General features: G+C 36.1%; 1 protein-coding gene across 1 annotated transcript in view; it reads right to left on the bottom strand.

Moving 5' to 3' along the window:
- Positions 1-18,679, bottom strand: part of NAALADL2 (N-acetylated alpha-linked acidic dipeptidase like 2) — a 792,831-nt gene that overhangs the window by 349,352 nt on the left and 424,800 nt on the right. The window lies entirely within an intron of this gene.

Below are 18,679 nucleotides of genomic sequence, written 5' to 3'. Positions count from 1 at the left end.
GTCATATATGTTTATATATGCTTAAGTACAGGCAATACCAAAAAAGCGACTACCTAAGTTAAAATGAATAGTTCATCAAATTGTGGTATATAGTATTATCAGTCACAGACTATTTTGTTAAATTGTTGATTACTGAGAATCTGTAAAAAGCAATGGGGAATTACAAACTTGTTATTTTGCTTCAAAGACTATTTGAAATATCTAAGGAAATAAATGGGCAATGAGGTACAGTCCACCCTAAGTATTATTCCACAGAACTGGGTCTTCTGCATGTTTCTCTATATGAAGGAATATATTCAAAGGATAATAGCATGCCTTATGTATTTCTCCATACAGATTATTAGTGGGAGAAAAAAAAAAAAGTAAAATTGAGAAGAAATACCAGTTTCTAGAATGAGTCACCAATGTTCTGTGAATTACATTAGTCACTAAACTAAAGAGCATGGAGCAGTACCTTCTACAATGAAGTAATAAGGCAGCAAAAAATAATGAGTGAAGAAAAAAAGTTCTTTTTTTCAATCTTTTCGAAGTTTCCACTGAATGGAATCTACTTGGTGAATGTTAACACTTCTGTCCTTTTACAGGGAAGAAGAGTAATTTGATATTGGAGGGAGAACTTTTTATTATCCAGTCACAATGATCTCTTATTCTATTCAGAAAGATCATGTAAATTAGAATTAAAGTCCTTTTTTGTTCCCCTTTCTGGAATTTCCATTTCTATTAAATAAAATCAACCCATTTCCTCCACTTTGGAGCAGAAACTGCAACTTATTCACATGATACATGGTGTTTGATAAATGTTCATTGATCTTTTATATAAGCTTATTCCTTTAAAGAAACATTTTCAGAGACAAATTTAATTTGTCTTCTTCCTATGAATGGACTAGCATTTAATAACTTTGTGGTTCGATCACAGCAAATGATACCCTGGTGAACTGAACTGCAAATTCACTTGCCTGTTCAATTTTGCTTCCTTTGTCAAGAAAATAGTTGAGCCCAGAGAGGCAATTCTTCCTCCAAAAAGTGTTTAGCCTTACCTAGGTGGGCAAGTAGAAATACCATGGTTTTTCAGCCTAGAAGTCAATGATAATTAGTAACTGTGAGACCTTAGATCTCAAAGCCTCTAAATTTCCTCATTAAATGGGGAGTTGGAATGGATGCACCACCAGGTTTCTTCCATTTGAAATGGAGGTCATGTGGAGACTTTGAAGCAAAACTAGAAGAAAATGAGTTTAGATGTAAAAACTAATCATCTAGTACAAATCCTTTCCATGTCCCCTGTTTCTTGTTTATAGGAAATAGGCTTAATTCGGCTTCCTTGATCTTCTCTGAGTTCCAAAGGGCAGATTCAAATAGTTGCTAAGCAGGAAAGGGAGGGGATGCAGAAAGAAAGGAGAAGCAGTCAAGAAACAGTAATGCAGCCTTGGGGCAGGTCCTGCTTCCTCCTCATAGAATATACATAACAATACCCTTGAGTTCTTCTACAGGAAATAAGATCCCCACCCACATGGAGGATGGAAACTTCATGTTGAGCACAAGATACCTGGAGTACCACCCTGTTACCCCACCACCAACCAATCAAAGCAAAGTCACACATACTACAGCCCTCACCCTAAATTTTTCCTATAAAAACTTCTCCCTGAAAACCATCAGGGAGTTTGGGGTTTCTCAGCACAAGCCACCCATTCTCCTTGTTTGGCCCAGCAATAAACATTTCTCTCCTCCAAACTCCAGCATTTCCATTTGTTTGGCCTCACTGTGCATTGGGCACACAAACTTGGGTTTGGTAACATCATAACAGTAATAAAATGAAAATGGTTTGGGGAAAATAATCTATTAATAATAAGAAATATGTAATTTTTAAAGTTAATTTTTCTTTTAAAACAAACACTAATTTGATTGTGCACATGTAAGGGGATGTTTAAAAGATAGTTTTTAAGTTGTTTAGATTAACAAAGGCTGATGAAAAATTAATGTGTGAAATGTGTTTAATCAATTAGGTTTCTCAGGCCACAAACAACAGAAATTTACTCTGGTTAATTTCAGTAAAAGGAAATTGACTGGAAAACTATCTGGAACTTCTACAATAAATGGGAAGGGCTGAAGACAAGGTCTGGAAAGAAGAAAATACTATGGCATCTCTGGAGTCCTGGGAACTGGCAGTTATATTATGTTCTCAAAGTTTGGACAGATTTGTTTCAAACCTGCTGCTGGAAAAAAACATTCAATTGTTTTTAAAGAGCATCTGTTCATTTTTGTGTTCAATTGTACTTTCAAAGTAACTTTATTTCTAATGAATGTTCTGAAGGCCATCATATACCACCATACTTAGAATATTTTCTACCAAGTATCTTAACTCTGCAGTCTTGATTTGAATCCCTAAATACAAGGTGATATTTACCCAGCTATGATGTAACAAGGGTTGCCTGCTTCCTTATTTTGGTAGGGAATGAGGGGGTTTTCATTTTCCTTGTAGGGGTGCAAAATTTGCCACTCCAAAATGTGTCTCTTTGTCATGAAGATTATTTTAGGCTGATTACTTTTAAGAAACAAAAGACTCAGGAAGAACGTTTGACGTTCCCTCTACCTGATTTAAAAAACTGAGATAGAGGACCTGTTCCAGGAAGGCAGCTATTACCGTAGATAACTATAATATAATATGAACTAGGTGTGACAGACAGGGAGAAACCTAGCAAAGTCTGTTTGTTAAAAAACAGTCTCCCATTGTTTCTATGTGGCTCAGCACAGCAAACATTTGTTTACCAAACATTTGCTCTCTTTATCTTCCTTTAAATTGCCTTCCTTCTCTTTGAAGTCCCAGACCCCTACCTACCTCACCTTAGTCCAGGATGACATATATACCTCATTTTACTCATCTTTAGAATCTCTCATGTTATGTGGGTTTCCCATACAATCATAAGTATGTTTTTTTTTACTTATTAATCTGTCTCATGTCAATTTAATTAGTAGGCCAGCAGAGGAACCTAGAATGTTAGAGGAAAAATGTTCCATCCAAACATTTTCCATCACATATTTTCAGTTATCTATTGCCACATTTCAGGTCTATTATTTTTACCATCCTACTTTTAATAGCACTTTCCATGAAAATAATTATTTATGTTTCAAACGAGAAAAAAAATCCAACTAAAACAATAAAGGGAATCTATCACTTTATTAACTGAAAGTATAAAAGTAGAAAAAAATTGAACCAGAAGCTTAAAATCAGATCACCAAGGATCTGATTCCTCTCTATCTCTCTGACCTCTCTTCCACACTCTGGCCTTGTCCTCAGACTCCACACTGTTGCCTCCTAATAACTAGATTCCCTGCTATAGTGGTAAAATGACTGTTACAGTTTTACCACACACCATCAAATGAAAGAAAGACAGTCTTTCCCAGTAACTTCAAAGGTAAGAGGAAAAGTTCTTGTTTTCTCAAAGGAAGTCAATGTCCCATCTCTAGAGGTGAGGGTCAGGACAAGCCCACCCATACCATCTGGATGAGGATGGAACAGGATGTCGGTCCCAGCAAAATCTATGTATCATTTTCCCAGAAGAGGGGGAGTAAATAAAAAGAAAAAAACAATAATTGTTTATTACATACTGATTTAGAGTCTATCACATCTTCGTATGGTAGTTTCGTAAAGAGCAATGTTTTGCTTTTTAAATGAGAGTTATATTTGATTTTGTAAAGGAATAGGATACTGGTTTATTCCATCTAATTTCACTATTTTGCCTCAACAAATTTCCATACCTATCTTACTTCTAATAATTCATAGTATGCATGGCCATTTCTACTCTTGGAAAAGAAATGTGAGAATTACCTTATTTCACATAAGACACTATGGTAATGGCTTTGGTCCCTGATGACATGTCATCTGCTGTATTCAGATCAGTGATCCAGAAGTGAAAAGTTCTAGCCAGTATTGTCCAGTTTTTTAAATTTCATATGCTAACAACTAATTTAGTTCTTTCTCTTTTAAAAAAGAATTTCTTGAGGAAACTTTTGCCTTCCTTGTACATACTTGATTATTTTTTCCTTCTCTAATCTTCTTGGGTATGGATAATAAAAACAAGCTCCATACCTATACATGTCTGCGACCATTATATGTCAGTTTCATTATTTTCACTTATCAACCTATGTAAACAAACATATGTGGTTCAATTCCCATTATTCTGTTCTAACTGTAACCCATTCTTCCTTGAGATAAGAGGGGTAAAAAATAATTTAAAAAAATTTTTTTAATTAACTTGCCAAAAGATTCCCTTAATGAATTTTTTATAAATATTTGTGTAGTATCTTTTTATTCCACCCTTAGTTTTATTAGAATTTTTAGAGTGACTTATATACAAAATCCAATCACTTTAATAAACATAATTTTTCATTCTTCCTCAATGATAATATAAATATAAGAGTTCTTATTTTACCTCTAGATGCTAGGATGAATAGCCTGACCTGTTAATCCCCATCCTTTGTGGTCTTGGCAAAATGCACAGGGAAATCTCTCAGTCACTTTATTCCCACACCAATAGCCACTGCCATCAGCAATTCAGATCGTTCCTTCACTATAAGTCCTGCTTTTAGCCAGGACTTATAATGTAGTGTTATTCTACATGACTAAGCCCCCCAGCTCTCTCCAGTCAAGCAAGAGATGTGCTGGCAGGGAATCTGATTTCAGTACAAAAAAAGTTGTCTTAAAATGTATGTTTTATTGCACACTTTTCAAATATTTTATCAATAGAAGGATATAATTCTGTGCAGCAGACACGGAAAAGGTGGCCTTAAACACAATCTCAGAGGTAAATAATCTTATAATGGGTCCTGTTTCTCTGGCCTAAAATCTGTTTGAAAGCAAAACTAAAACATGTTAGAGAAAAATAAAGCATTATTACTTTATAACTTGCCGACTTGAAATTTTTTAGTTTCGAATTCAAGGAAAATCATTTTTTATGACTGTTTTATTTACACATAGATATATGTGATATATGTGTATATGATCAAATCTGGTACTGAGGCACTTGCAGAAAGGAAAAAAATCTGCCCTTAATACCCTAGATAGTGTCCTAGATGGGCCACAAAAAAAATTATATATATATATACACACATATATATATTTCATTCATTCTTAGAGCAACTATTGGAGAAGTTACTACATAACAGGCAATGATTTAGATTCCAGGAAAACATCAGTGAATAAAACAGACAAGTATCCCTCCAAGTCCTCACACACCTTTTATTGCAGAGGTGAGAGACTGACAGTCAATAAGTAGCTTATATAGGATGTTATAAGTGCTATGGTTTTATACAGGCTAGGGGACTTAGTAGTGCTGGGGATGGGGTTCAAACTTAAATAAGGTAGACTGTGAAAGACCAGGACCACAGCAGTGAGCAGAAGGGATAGGAGCAGGAGATGGGGTCAGTTAGGTAAGGAGGTTAGATTTTGTAGGGCATTTTAGGGCATTAAAAGGACTGGCTTTTATCCAGAGCGTTATGAGAAGCAGAGCACTGCATGGGTCTGAGTTAGCTTTTGAAGGATAACTGTGGCTGATATTCTGAGAAGACACTGTGGGGAGGGAGCCAGAGACAGAAGTAGGGTGAGTAGTTAGGAGGCTGGTGAAACCATCGTAGACAGGACAAGAGTGGAGAGAAAGTAGCGAGATGTGGTTGGATTCTGGCTATCTATTGATGGTAGAGCTAACAGGATTTCCTGATGGAGTGTGTGGGCAGTATGATATCAAGGGAGAAGTAAAGGATGACTCCACCATTTTTGGCCTAAACAACCAGGTAAGAGTTAAGATGCCTGGGGCCAGACAAGAGACTTGCTCCAACTATTGCCAAGTAAATAGTTTGGTGTAGAAACAATCCCATTTACCATCACATCAAAAAGAATAGAATACCTAGGAATAAACCTACCTAAGGAGGGGAAAGACCTATATACCAAAAACTATAAAATGCTCATGAAAGAAATCAAAGATGACCAAACAGATGGAAAGATATACCATGTTCTTGGACTAGAAGAAGCAATATTGTCAATATTGCCATTATTGCCTTGGGTAGTACTGACTATATTATCCAAGGCAGTCTACAGATTCAATGAAATCCCTATCAAATAACCAGTGGCATTTTTCACAGAACTAGAACAAAAAATCTTAAAATTTGTATGGAGACACAAAAGACCCTGAATAACCAAAGCAATCTTTAGAAAGAAAAACAGAGCTGCAGGAATCAGGCTCCCTGACTTCAGACTATACTACAAAGCTATAGTCATCAAAACAATATGGTACTGGCACAAAAACAGAAATAGAGATCAATGGAACAGGACAGAAATCCCAGAAATAAACCCATGCACCTGTGGTCAATTAACCTATGACAAAGTAGGCAAGACTAAATGATGGAGAAAAGACAGCCTCTTCAATAAATGGTGCTGGGAAAACTGGACAGCTACATGTAAAAAAATGAAACTAGAACATTTTCTAACACCATACACAAAAATAAACTCAAAATGGATTAAATACCTAAATGTAACACTAGATACTATAAAACTCTTAGAGGAAAACATAGGCAGAAGACTCTTTGACATAAATCACAGCAATACCTTTTTGATTGCTCTCCTAGTGTAATGGAAATACAAACAAAAATAAACAAATGGGACCTAATTAAACTCAAAAGCTTTTGCACAGCAAAGGAAACCATAAACAAAACAAAAAGACAACCCACAGAATGGGAGAAAATATTTGCAAGCAATGTGACTGACAAGGGATTAATCTCCAAAATATACAAACAGCTCACATGGCTCAATATCAAAAACACAAACAATCCAATCAAAAAATAGGCAGAAGACCTAAATAGATATTTCTCCAAAGAAGACATACAGATGGCCAAGAGTCATGTGAAAAGATGCTCAACATCATTAATTATTAGGGAAATGCACATCAAAATTACAATGAGGTATCACCTCACACTGGTCAGAATAGCCATAATCAAAAAATCTGCAAACAATAAATGCTGGAGAGCGTGTGGAGAAAAGGGAACCCTCCTACACTGTTGGTGGGAGTATAAATTGGTACAGCCACAATGGAGAACAGTATGGAGGTTCCTTAAAACTAAAAATAGGGGCTTCCCTGGTGGCGCAGTGGTTGAGAGTCTGCCTGCCGATGCAGGGGACATGGGTTTGTGCCCCAGTCCAGGAAGGTCCCACATGCCACAGAGCGGCTGGGCCCGTGAGCCATGGCCGCTGAGCCTGCGCATCTGGAGCCTGTGCTCCGCAACGGGAGATGCCACAACAGTGAGAGGCCCATGTACCGCAAAACAAAAACAAAAACAAAAAAACCCTAAAACTAGAGCTACCGTATGATCCAGCAATCTTACTCCTGGGCATATATGGTTCGAAAGAATACATACACACCAATGTTCATAGCAGCATTGTTTGCAATACCCAAGACAGGAAAGCAACCTAAATGTCCATCGACAGATGAATGGATAAAGAAGATGTGATACATATATACAATGGAATATTACTCAGCCATAAAAAGGAATGAAATAGTGCCCTTGCAGCGACATGGATAGACCTAGACATTGTCAGACCGAATGAAGTAAATCAGACAGAGAAAGACAAATATATGATATCGCTTATATGTGGAATCTAAAAGCATGGTACAAATGAACTTATTTACAAGAGAAATAGAGTTACAGATGTAGAAAACAAACTTATGGTTACCAGGAGGAAAAAGGGTAGGAAGGATAAATCAGAAGATAAATTAGGAGATTGCAAGTGATATATATACACTATTATGTATAAAATAGAGAGCTAATAAGGACCTACTGTATAGCACAGGGAACTCTACTCAATACTCTGTAATGGCCTATATGGGAAAAGAATCAAATGAAGAGTGGATATATGCTTATTTATAGCTGATTCACTTTGCTGTGCACTTGAAACTAATACAACACTGTAAATCAATTATACTCCAATAAAAATTTTTTAAAAATAAATAAATAAACAACAAAGACCTACTGTATAGCACAGGGAACTCTGTTCAATATTCTGTAATAACCTAAATGGGAAAAGAATTTGAAAAATAATAGATACTTGTATATGTATAACTGAATCACTTTGCTGTACACTGGAAACTAATACAACATTGTTAATCAACTATACTCCAATATAAAAACAAAATTTTTTTAAGTTTGGTGTAGTAACCTATATTATGACACTCACCTTATTTCTAAACCAGACCCCAAGGAAATTTTGCCACATCTAAGAGTTTTCACTCTGAGGAATTAGAGAATGCGTGAGGCCTCCCTCTTGGGAAACTAGTTAAGAATTATAGCCCCAGAAGTTGGGAGTATAACTCAACACACAGCCTGAAGACTGCTAAAGACAGATCAGAAGGATGAATGTGGACTTTGAAAATCACAACAAATTTATCATTCAGGAAGCCAATAATGGTGAAGGAATAAGGAGAGACACCATCTGGGCAACGAAAGTCCTCCAAGTCATGGTACACAAGCTTGAGTGAAAAATAGAACTGGAGAGTACATGGTGGGGATATAGGTTCTAAGGCTCTTAGGAAATAACCTTCTCCTTAGTCTCTGCCCTCCAAGAAGAAAGAAATTTGAGAAGGCCAACAATCTGGCACCCAATTCTGATTCCGAGGAGCAAGGTAAAGCTAATATGTTTTTACCTCTTGATTTTACTACAGTCTGTTTTGATCTGGTCTTGTTATGGGACAATAGATTTATAAGTTTTGCAATTTTGAGAGGTGCTTTTGGCATGCTAAATTAATTAAACAAGAAGGCCATTAGACTGAGGTGGTTTTAATAGGAGCCTACAAAAGCAAACTAAAACCTAAGCCTGAAATATCTCAAGCTTAAGAAATTACAATGTAAAGACAATGAATCACAGCTAACTAGCCTTTCTCAAAGAATGTAACCACTTAAGCTGTAGCCAATCAAATAATGCCCTTACTTTGCTTCCCCCTCTTCTCTATAAGCCTTGCCCCTAGCTCCTATCTGCAGAGTGCATCCAGTTTGATGCTGCCAGAGTAAAATCAATTTTTGCTCACATAAACCCTTAAATTTTTAAATATGCCTCCGTTACCTTTTAACAGACATAATCTTTTTTTGATTCCCATAATAACTTTTTGAAGACGGTAAGATAGTATTATTATTATTCCTGTTTTACCGACTGACGCAACAAACAAACCAAACAAGCTGAGAGATGTTAACCAGTTGATCAAATATCACAAAGCTAATGAACTGTCAAGCCAGAAATGGTCCTTCTAGACATACACATAGGCATCAGTCTCATGATCCCTGTCTTGCTTATTGCTCTCCATCCTTAACTAATGCAGTTGGTAAAGTCAAAAACCATTAAGGCAACTGGTAGTTGTATTTCAACTTAGAACTAGTTTACACAGTCAAAGAGCACCACTAATAGGAAGAGTAACCAGCAGCGCTGTCATCTTAACAGAGAGCCACACAAACTTTCTACCTCCTCTCATCAGGTGACAACAAACAAAGCAAAAAAAAAATTAACTATTTATGCTGCTGGTTAATGCTGGCAATTTAAACAATGGAATTTGCTTGTTATAATCCAGCTGTTAACCACAGTTCTTATAATACTTGGCCTCATTAGCTTCAGTTCTAATCAATACCAAATGAACACACACACAACGTCTGTGAAGATAACCTAAATCACTACATATTTTTGTTTTTACTGGATGCATCATAAGATGCATCAATACCATAATATTTTAAGAATGAGTTTGACATTGTCAAAACATTATTTTCTTTACTAAAAAAAGTAAGTTATGTTCTTACTTTTTAAAAAACACAAAGAGAGCTTCCCTGGTGGCGCAGTGGTTAAGAATCCACCTGCCAATGCAGGGGACACGGGTTCGAGCCCTGGACCGGGAGGATCCCACATGCCACGGAACATCCAAGCCTGTGTGCCACAACTACTGAACCCATGAGCCTAGAGCCAGTGCTCCGCAACAAGAGAAGCCACTGCAATGAGAAGCCCACGTACCACAATGAAGAGTAGTCCCCTCTCGTCGCAACTAGAGAAAGCCCGCGCATAGCAACAAAGACCCAACACAGGCAAAAAACCCAAAAAAACAAAAAAAAAACCCCACAAAGAACAACAGCAATTGAGCACATAGGAACCTTAATTTGGAGCATACAGTATCAATCAAGTGGCATTTTAGTTGTGATGACAGAAGTTTTATAACATGATTAAAATATATCTTGTAAACATGATTTGTTACTTGTACAGTATTTGCAAATAATTATGTCTTTTAAGAGACATTTTGTGATTTTAAATTATTGACTATTATAATGTTACTCAAACTGGGAACTGTTTCCATAAATATGTATATTTTATGAATGTAATGATTAATTTTTTTCTCACTGGGTTTTCCTGACAGATGAACTTTTAAAATAACAGGAATCATTTTATTCTTTGTGCATTTGTGTACACTATTCACAGTTAAAGGACATTTATCAGTATTTTTCTTTTAATTTCACCCTTGCCTAAATAAAGCTTTTGGCTGGGAAGTGGTCCTGCTGAACTATCTTGCTCCTCAGTTCGTCTGTGTGACTAAGACACCCAGTTGCAAGACTGGCTGCTCTAAGTGTGAAGTCCATCTGGCTGTAATTTATACGTCTGCCGGTCTAATCTCATTACCAGCAGCTCTTTGCTGCAAAACTAGATTGTACCTCTTCTATCTGAAATCCCAAGCTTGTAGAGTCATTTAAAGGACACAATGAAATAATTAATAATATATAAGCATTTACTTAGTATAGGACATGCTCAATAAATACTTATTTTCCTTTCTATTCTTCTCAGCAAAAGAAGCCTGCACTGTTCTCAGTACTCAATGCAGACTTTCAATTATCCAAGCACACACACAGTTTTGTCTTCCCAAGACCAGTATCCCATTGCTGTCAACATGTGACAACTGTGTTTGAATTAATGATGCTCAGCAACCCCGAGTATTCCTCTGAGATGATTTTAAAAAGTAAACAGTCCTGAAGTCTTAGCCCTGAGGGTGACTAAGTTGAAGTTAATTGTGGTTATAAAACAAGTAATAAAAGTGAGGGAAAATTTTAAATGATAGATAAGGAGATACATTTGGGACTTGATTTTTAAATTCCTTGAAAGGAAGAAAAAGAGATAGAAAAATGAGAAAAGAGAATTTATGAAGAAGCCTGGAAAGAGCAGGTTTAAAGGGCCTACTGGAGAATAAAAGGAAAGTGAAAGAAAAAGCCAAAAAGGGAAATCAGCTCCAACTAAACTTGTTTGGTGCCTGGCACATAGCTTACCAGTTGAATGCTTTCTAAAGAATGATTGCCTACCTTTTTCCAGCATTTCTCCAGATATTGTCTCTATGTATTTTTATAGAATAAGATGCAATTATTAAAATACTGACGTTAAGAATTCATATTACATATAGCACAGCAACTTGATCCATATATATTTTGTTCAACTCGTACCATTTCCAAAGAAAGTTTATTTCTCAAGTAAATTATTTTGTGTATTTGTAAAATTCCGATTTCTTGTTTCAGGTATGTTTATTTTAAGAAACAATGCTTGAATGAAGTACACACATCTAATTTGTGTGTCCATGTCCAAAAGATGTTATTGGAATGAGCAGAGAAGTTTGCAAATAAAATGCAATTTCCTACATCCAGTAAAATGCTTAAGGAAATTAGAAAAGGTCCAGAAAATAACTAAAAGTATACAGTGTCGATCTCAAAAGGTTATATTAAATATCTAGCTATGCTTTCCTCATAAAATTCCCTAAGATCAACATCAGAATGTCATCCAAATAAATTATGAGTCTGATCTAAATTTACTGTTTATTTTTTAGGCTGAAAGGGATCGGTAATCTCAAATAAAACTAATAGGTTAGTGAACATGTAGACAAGAATAAGTTACTTTTAAGGAAGCAATGAATCTATAAGAACAACTATCTTTTTAAACACGATGAAAAGATCTTTTGAGAAATTTCCAAAACTATCACATGACAATTTACATAGCCCTCTGAAAGATTTCCTCAAAGGGAGTTGAAATGCTATAATAAATGTCCTTCAAGACACTGACAGATTAAAAGACCATACCATAGACCATGGCCTTCGTTGCTAACTGCACAGCTTTCCTGAGTTATTTAAAAAAAGCGTTTGGCTAAATAAACTCTATGTCTGCAGTCTATGATTACATTTTTGAAGCTAAGAATTTTTATGATTTTATCTTTTGAGATACATTTGGTGATTGGAAATTTAATACTGAACAGCAGCCTCTTGAAAATTTCAGACTTAAGGAGCCTCCTGTGCAAAGTGAAGAATTTACTGAACATAAAATTATCATAATTTTAACAGACTTAGAATCTAATGATTACTTCAACATTCATGCTGAGATTTTCTAGATGTTGGCTATGTTGGCTAATATGTGTCCCTTCATAAGTATATTTTAGTTTCTCTAATTCTTTCTTATTGAAAAGTGAATAACTTTTTTTTCTTTCTCAACAGTACTTTTAGTATTTTGTGCTTAGCCTCAGCACTATTATATTAGAAATTCTGCATCTCTAAGCATGAGATGAACCCTTTTGAGGATTTTTTTTTTTTTAGGATTTATACTGAGTACATTTACAACGGTACTCCAATCCCAAAGGTGAATACTGTTCTGATTTCTTTCACCATAGATTGGTTCTAGGACTTTGTATAAATGGAATTTTACAAATGTACTCTTGTGTTTGGCTTCTTTTGCAAATCATAACATTTTGAGATTCATCCATGGTGTTGTATGTGTCAATAAGCTCTTCCTTTTTTTGTTACTAGGTATGAATAAACCACAGTTTGCTTATCTGTTCTCCGAATAATAGTCATTAAGGTTGTTTCCAGTTTTGTCTATTATAAATAAAGTTATCATGAACATGCTTGTGCATGTTTTTGTATTTTCCATTTTTCTTGGATAAATACCTAGACTTGGGATTGCTGGGTAATATGACTGATACATGTTTATCTTTCTAAGAAATTTCCAAACTGATTTTTCAAGAAGTAGTACCATTTTACGTGATCACCAGCCAAGTATGAGAGTTCCAGTTGCTCCAAAGCCCTGTCAATATATGGTGTTGACAGTCTTTTTAATTTTAGCCATTCTAGCAGGTCTATATAAAATTTTAAAATACATTTATCTATCATATTTGCTCATTAAATACCAATTATATTTACCTTTTGGGTGCTCTCTATTTCTCCCTGCAGATCATTTCCTTTCAGTGTGAAGAAATTATTTCAACATTTCTGCATGGGAAAGAGTTAAGGGTTAACTCAGCAGGCCTGGTTTCCTCAAGTCTAGCACATTCCCCGAAAGGCTGGTCTTTAGGACTGGGCTTTGGCCACTGCAGAGAGATGAGCTCTGAGCCCTTGGAACAGTCCACCTGCTAAGAGTGTTTTTGTATGCCTGAGGTCTCAAGTCATAAACTATGAGAGTTTATGCTAACAATGTAATTTATGGTAAACTCCATGCTGAGATTTGATTCCTGATGTGACTCCGATGATACTTCTATATCCAGCGGCCAGTACTCCAAAGCATGCGTGATCTCTCTGTTTTACAGCCTAAATGTCAGTTTGGTTTTGTCTTGATTTGTTTTTGGCTGCTTGAAGTAACCTTTGCTCTACAGTCCCGTGCCTAGTTTTCTGAACTTCAGGAGATTTCTTTTTGCCCTGCTGCCCTGCTCTAAACTTCAGTGAGCTACTGCCTTGTACTTATTGATGACTTGGAGTACCTGGAATGGATTTTTCTTCTTTTACCTACCCTCCCCAGCTCATCTCCAGCAACTATTGATGCCTCAGAGGAATTTTTCTCAGATATCCTTCCTTGTCCGCAACCACTGGTGGCTAGTTCTACGTGCTCAGTACAGATCTGAAGCACTTCAGAAGGATTTCTATGAGCAAACCTAACCCAGCTTTCAACAGCTGGTTCTTGTACTTGGTGAACACCTTTTGTGTTTCAGAGAGATTTCTTGCAGTTAATCTTCCATGCTTCCAGCCTCTTGGTGTCCTACTCTGTGTTCTCCGTGAAGGCCTATGGGGAAGAATTGGTGGCTGATACTGGCTCCGTGGCTGAGGCTGTAGGGATTCTAAGTCATCATGACATCCCAAGGGGGTCTGTTAAAAGTTCATCAGAAGTTTTTCTGATCTCTCTTTACCATGATACCTCTTCATCTTGTCATTCTGCCAAAAGTCCTAGGAAGGACTCATAGCTTTCTGGATTTCAGTTTATTTAAGCTTATTTGCATCTCAGATCTCTAAAAGATTATTTGAAACTATGCTTTTGTAACCTGTCTCACTTATTCTCATTTTAGGGTGGGAGCAATGGTCCCCTGCAACTTTTTACATTTTAAGTGGAAGCAAAAGTCCCGTATGCATGATTTACTTAATAAAAACAGGACATGTAAGAAACATAGTATCTATCCACTCATTTATTCATTTAAGATATAGTATTGAATGGTCTCTACTTGCCAGATACAGCATTGAACAAAACAGTCCGAATTCTCTACTTTCAAGGAGTTTATATTCTACTGCAGGAAAGAGGTAATAAACAAAACTGTTAGTTATATGTTAATAAGCGCTAGAGAGGAAAATACAGAGGTATAAGGAGATATAAAATGTCAGGATGGTGTTTCATATTTAATATATGAGGCCAGGAATTTCTAACTCAGAAGGTGATGTGAGTAAAGATCTGAAGGAAAAGATAATGCTTCAAATCTATGACCCCTTTGAACCAGAAAACTGGGCATTGGACAGTTGTGTCTGTCTATATCTTAGGAACTTCTCTGTGATGTACACTGTTGTTCACCCAACCTTCTAACAATGTAATCCTCTCCTCATACAATCAGGGACAGACAACATAAATTAAACAGCAATATAGATACTACCATGCTTGATTATCATATTTGCAAATAATAAAAAAAAAAAGATGTTAAAACACAATGCTGTGAAAGACTGTATACAAGAATAGGCACTCCAGTGGGCTTCCCTGGTGGCGCAGTGGTTGAGAGTCCACCTGCCGATGCAGGGGACACGGGTTCATGTCCCGGTCCGGGAAGATCCCACATGCCGCGGAGCGGCTAGGCCCGTGAACCATGGCCGCTGAGCCTGCGCGTCTGGAACCTGTGCTCCACAACGGGAGAGGCCACAACAGTGAGAGGCCCGCGTACCGCAAAAAAAAAAAAAAAATGAATAGGCATTCCAGGATACTGCTGTGATGTTATAAACTAATATTCTTTGACCCAGAAGTTTCATATTCTGGAATTGATTCTAGGAAAGTGTAAAACACTGCAGATTGGCTACTGCATTACTAGAGACTGGAAAGTTAATGATCACTTTACAACTTGCTGAGACTTAGCTGCCATGTCCACATGCATGCGTGGAATTAGTAAGGTGAACATAAGACAGTGTTTGTTTCTACTGTGATAGGATAGTCACAGAGGTGTGGGCTGGCACTGCATCCCTGGTAATTAGGGCACAGCATTTCCTGTATTGTATGCCTGAGGCAATGTGGTTCTAAAGCCAATGACTTAGCTTGCTGGGTCTTAGTAGAAATACTGGGTTCTACAGTGAGCAATTTGGGCAGTAGCTTCTTGATCCCCAAGTTTTCTGATCATGCAGAGGTAGCAATGCCCTTGGAAGGTCTCTATGACCATGCTGTTCTGTGAGTCATGCCTGGAAGACCTACAGGTGGCTCTCGCAGCCCTTGCAAAGACTTCGTAACAACTAATTCCCTATCAAAACCTACTTCTGCTTAAAGAGAATGCGTTCTGTTACTGCAATTGACTAATGATTGATAAAGCAACTCTTTGGAAAAGGGCAAGAGGTTTGTACAACTATGTGTATAATAGCATGGTAAACAATTAAAAAAACTTTAAACAATATATTAATGTTCAAAAAAAGGGAATTGGTTAGCAAATGGTAATATATCTATGTAATGAAATAATATACATTCACTAATTAAATTTATTTTGAAAAAATTCAAACCTACAGAGAAGTTGTAAGTATATTACAGTGAATTTCCCTATATTCACTTTCATCTATATTCACTCACGTACCAATGATATTACTATATATATTTGGAAATGTAAGCTATTTATCATCTATTGAGAGAAAAAATGCAGACAGTTTCCTTTTGGTAACAATATATCTACATACATTACACAAAGAAAAATATACTCAGTAGTTTTCTCTGGATAGTAAAATTATAGATTATTAAGTACATTTTTATTTTTGTCCATATATAGTTGATAATCTGTCTACAAAGAACACAATAAGCTAATAAAAGGAGCTACATTAGTTCTCAGGGAATCCTTTGTAATGTACATAGTTCTTTTATCAAATTCCTATTTCTAGGATAGAGTGAAAATGTCAATCACCCTTGGGAACTTTTACCAAGCTAGAGCATATAAACTCCTTTGAGATCATGTAATACCTTATTATTTTCTTAACCAATAACTACCTACTGAATATTATTAAAATTTGCTTAATATTTTGGATGATACTCTATATACAGCTAGAAAAATGTCATTCTATTTCAAAGATGATTGGACTTCATGTATAACATAATTTATAAATTAATATCCTTCATTCAATTTCTGAAATTTTTAAACTAAATAATTCTGGGTTACTTTACTTGAAAAAGGGTGCTGTGGAAAAGGGTACTAGTTTTGATGCTGTGATCCTAAAATTGCTTTTCTTTATAATCTTCTCTAGCTTCACATCTATTTCAATTTTACATCTAAGCTACTGCCACCTTTAACTCTTTTTGTAATTACCATTGACTGCCACAGATATAGGACTTGGAGCTGCTTCAGGGTGACATGGTTATCACAGATGAACATCTACAGCTACCCTCCATATTTATTTACTTAGACTGTCTCAGAAAACATTTGTAAACATCAAGACTAAACTTAAAATTGTCATGGTCTCTTATATTCACCAACTGTTATTATACATGGCTTAGAGACATATGGCCAGAATTTGTAAAGGCACAACACAGATAAGTAAACAATAAACATGAAAGCTAACAACCTAGAAACCAGCAGAGCTTAGGAAACCAATTGCAGGTTCTTATATATTATGATGCCAAATTAACAGATAAATAAGTACAAAAATAAATAAAGGATGAATTCACAAGTTAATTACTGTATAAATTAAGACTGGCCGGAACAGCCACCCATAAAAATGTTTGATCCCCCTTCACAACACCTGCACAGTGTTTGAGCACCTTAAGATAATTTATCCTATTTGAGAATTCTTCCTTAGGCTGAACTGAAATGATTTCTCTACTCCTTGAAGACACACAGGAAATTGCTATCATGGCCCTCAGGAGGATTGTTGTTTCAGGGTTAAAATAGCTTAATTTCTTCTGCTGTTCAATTTCTTTTATCACCCTGGTCTTAAAATTATAATTTTGCAACTAAAAATATAGTTAACAGTAGTTACTGTGAGGAGATTAGTGTCAAATTGTATGATACTTAAGGCTAAAAATTTGCAGGTGAAATTCCAGATCAAAGGGAGGGAATAATCAATGCCTTCAAGTCTTATCAGCACTGTATGTAGAAGTGCATTTCTGAAAAAGTGTATGCAAATTGTAGATCTTGCCATTTGAAGAAATCCATTTTCAAAATGAAGAGATTGAACACTTATGTAAGTTTCTGTTAAAATTCCAACTTTCAGGTGCATATAGAGTTTGCTTACAGCAGCAACTGTGGCCATTTTCACAAGATGCCTATAGGAAAAAGGTTCCAGAATAAAACAAGTTTGGGAAAAGATGTATATACATTTTTACTGGAAAATACTAGTTTAAAGCAAAGTTAATTTACATATTGTTTAAGCATTTATTTAACATATTATATCAAATTCCTTTTGTTTCAGAGAACCATATTTTTTCAGTCCAAACATTTATGTTACTTTTACCAAGATCCTATTCAGATTCTTCATTTTATATTTTTTTCTTTCAAATTTTTAAATTGTATATATTTAAAATGTACAAATTAATGATGTGATGTGTACATATGTATGTATGTGTGTGTGTGTGTGTGTGTGTGTATATATATATATATATATATATATGCCACACACATATAAACAAACACACACATTGTAGAATGATTACCAAGATCAAGATAATTAACACATCCATCACCTAACATAGTTAGTATAGAAAACGTTGGTGTGTGATGAGAAGGCTTAAGAACTACGCTCAAAAATTTTTAAGCATACGATACTGTATTATTAACTACAATCACCATGCTGTATATTAGATCCTCAGAATTTAATCTTCTTATAATTGAAAATTTATGCCTTTGACCTACATCACCCCATTTCCCCCTTTCCGTAGAACCTGACAACCACCACTTTATTCTTTTGTTTTCATTAAATCTTTTCTTTTTTTAAGATTCCTCATTGGCTTCCCTGGTGGCGCAGTGGTTGAGAGTCTGCCTGCCGATGCAGGGGACACGGGTTCGTGCCCTGGTTGGGGAGGATCCCACATGCCGCGGAGCGGCTGGGCCCATGAGCCATGGCCGCTGAGCCTACGTGTCCAGAGCCTGTGCTCCGCAACGGGAGAGGCCATGGCGGTGAGAGGCCCGCGCACCACAAAAAAAAAAAAAAAAAAAAAGAT

The sequence above is a fragment of the Neophocaena asiaeorientalis genome, unplaced genomic scaffold (assembly GCF_003031525.2).
Source record: "Neophocaena asiaeorientalis asiaeorientalis breed wild unplaced genomic scaffold, Neophocaena_asiaeorientalis_V1.1 scaffold188, whole genome shotgun sequence".
NCBI lineage: Eukaryota > Metazoa > Chordata > Mammalia > Artiodactyla > Phocoenidae > Neophocaena > Neophocaena asiaeorientalis.
Note: the sequence above shows the minus strand (reverse complement) of the source record. Positions and strands in the feature narration are given on the sequence as shown.